This window comes from Squalius cephalus (assembly GCF_949319135.1).
Source record: "Squalius cephalus genome assembly, chromosome: 25".
Lineage (NCBI taxonomy): Eukaryota > Metazoa > Chordata > Actinopteri > Cypriniformes > Leuciscidae > Squalius > Squalius cephalus.
Window position 1 is genome coordinate 2,614,301 of NC_137146.1, and position 3,424 is coordinate 2,617,724.

A 3,424-nucleotide genomic window follows, 5' to 3' on the forward strand; every position below is an offset into this window, starting at 1 on the left:
GACCAAAAACTTCTGCACGTAATAACCTAGAACACGGCCAGTGAAAGTCACGTTTCTAGTATCTGTAAAACCACATTCTTCCATCTTAAAAATATATATCTAAATTACGATTTATGCTGTCAGTCAATGACAAATGCGGAAAAGATAGTTAATGCGTTCATGACATCAAGGCTAGATTATTGTAATGCTCTTATGGGTGGTTGTCCTGCACGCTTAATAAACAAACTACAGCTAGTTCAAAACGCAGCAGCTCGAGTTCTTACCAGAACCAGGAAGTATGACCATATTAGCCCGGTTCTGTCAACACTGCACTGGCTCCCTATTAAACATCGTATACATTTTAAAATATTGCTGATTACTTACAAAGCACTAAATGGTTTAGCTCCGCAGTACTTGAGCGAGCTCTTAATGCATTATAGTCCTTCACATCTATTGCAATCTCAAAATTCAGGCGAGTTGATAATACCTAGAATATCAAAATCGACTGCTGGCGGTAGATCCTTCCTTCTTCTATCTAGCACCAAAACTTTGGAACAGTCTTCCTAACATTGTCCGGGAAGCAGACACACTCTGTAAATTCAAATCTAGACTAAAAACACATCTCTTTGACCTAGCATACACATAACACATTATAGACTTCTATAATTCAATGTTAGGCTGCATAGATTAGGTCAGCCGGAACACTTCCTTACACTCCTTACAATCCTGATGTACTTGTTACATCATAAGAAGAATGGCGTCTACGCTAATAACTTACTCTCTCTGTTTATCCAGAGGTTTACCGCAGTCCGCCGGATCCAGGCTGAATCCGGATCTGATGAAGGACCTGTGCCTGGACATGACAACAATGCAGTCCTGAAGTGTCAACTAGTTTCTCCCCTGTGAAGGCCTCCTTCCCTTCCCTTTACCTCTGTAAAGATAAAACTTTGTCGGGATTATTCCGGTTGACGTGGCTGTACGTGATAAATAATTCTGTATTATAAATTTTTAAGGCCAGACAAGTAGTTTGTTGAGGGTTGGTTTGTAAAGGACTACACGTCTGCGCACATATATGTAGCCATTGGGACTTTAGGACCCAGGAGCGAGTAGCAAGGGCTTAAATGTGGAGGTGTCCATAAGGGCGGGTTTTTTTGTGTTTTGTCGGCCGCTTAGACAGGAAACGGAGGGGAGTGGAACCGCGATTATATGAGCGTAGGCAGCCAGGTGTTGGCGTCCCGCGTGTTGAAGTGTGTGTGCATGTGCAGTCACCAGTAAATCAATTGTGGAAGCGTTTCCGAGTTTAACGCCGAATGGGCGGGTAAACAGAACCAAGTTTGATATTCGTCGGGAATTCTCTCTCTCTCGTGGCCAGACTGTGCTGGTGTTACAGGGCGTTTGCATAATTGCTGCCGTGTGTTGGTGCGGGTGGCTTAGCCCAAACCTGCTGTTATACCAGGTCCCGTGCGTTCCTTCATCTGTACACGTTGGTTTGTGCACGCTCCGGCGTTTGTGTGCTTCAGTACACACAGGATCATTAGGAGCCTTTTGTGAACGAACGCCGTTTCTCGTTTTTGCAGTTTGTATACTCTGTTTGGACATCCAGCCACTGTTTTCTCATGTATGAAACTTTTGTATGATCTGTAGTTTTTATTATTTAGTTATATCATATCTGTGAATTTATATGATTAAGGTCATGTTTTTCTGATGATTGATATCTTACCATCGAGACAATTTGTTGTAATTGGGCAGTGTGCAATATTAATGATTGGGACGGGGGAGTGCTAGTGATATGTGCAATCTGGATAGCCTCCTATACAGCTGATTGTAGTAGTGATTGCTGCACTTTACTTGTTCAAACGAAGCGGGCAGTGTTTGAGTTCTCATAGTTTGTGGGCAGGGCTCAATGCTCAATGTATTAAGGTGACCACCCGTGTGGTGTGATTAGAATTGGTGTGTACTAACAAAAGCACTTTATGGTTGATGCAGTGTAACCTTGGTTGCTATTTTTGGTGTGCTGAACCCTTTTGGAGTCTTATACTCATGGTGAATTAAACGTGGATCCCGGTCAACATTGAGCACTGTGGTCCGGCCCAACTTTAGTTGGTGTAGTTTTTCATATGAATATTTGTCTACGAGAATTCATGTAAATGTCTTTGATGTATTATTGTCATTAATGGTTGTTTTTTTTATTCAAAGCAAGTATTTTAACTACTCTGATTGAAGATTTCAAATAAATAATGTTTATTGCTTTTGTTACATCAGCCTTCAATTGTTTCATTCATTTGAATATTATTAGCGTGGGGTGTATCTTTATTTCTGGGGTATTAGTTGGGTCTCCCATTCCAGTCCAGTAAATGGGAGTGGCGTAGTTGGATAATATTTTGGGGTATACTGTTCTAGTGCACTCCCAAAGGCCACATATACAGTATATTCAAACACGTGATGCACATGTGCTCGCCGTCTGCGTTTTCGCACGTTTTTGAGGTTTGCGCAGAGATAACCTTTTTAAGGCTTGCACCTTGGAACGTTTTTTCAGGGTCTGCATTCTCGAGCCACCAGGCACTGTTTCGTGCAGATGAGCGGGCCGGAGTGTTTTCTGTTAGAACAGTGTCGTTTTAGCGGCCCCTAAATTAATAACTAATGATCTTTAAAAAATGGAAGTGAATCACTCAATCAATCAATCAAAACTAACTTTATCTGGACAATAACTTTATTCTAGAGCTGCTGTAAACCCAAAACAATCTCTGTTACTGTAATTTCCTATTATCACTGCAAGCTGCTTTGAAACGATCTAAATTGTTAAAAGCGTTATATAAATAAAGGTGACTTGACTTGAAGGTGACTATTGTGATCACCAAGAGTCAAGATTTGCTGAATTTCAACCCTTTTTTAATGTTAGACCAAGATGAATGCAAAATATAAACATTTTATATACTCTGAGTATATTTAAAATGTTAAAATTAATATTCAAACACATATGTCAGTGCAAATGCATGAGTTCTGTGTATGTACTGTAGCAGGTTTAATGTTCAATGCTCTTCTAACCACATCCTTCCATTGGCAGATTTGGCAAAAATTGTGATATATATACAGTTTGTGTATTGATAGCTCTCTAATTACAATTGTTACTAGTAAGAATTTAATTGAGCCCTGTATTTGAATTCTTACTAGTAAAACGCTGGGAACATTTTAAGCGTAAAAGGCTTGACAGTATAGGCGTTTATGAACTGTTCTGAGACTCAAAAGGTTGGAGATCCAAAAGCAGCTTTTAATAATGGGACAATCCAGACATGTAATTTAATGTACAGGCAACAGGCCAAAACACAGGTAAACAATTCAAACAAACAAAACACACAAGGCTGGGAACAAGGCAAATGGGTAATTCAAAGGCAGGCAGAGAGTCCAAATACCAAAATACATAGAACCAGAGAAATGCAGCACAACA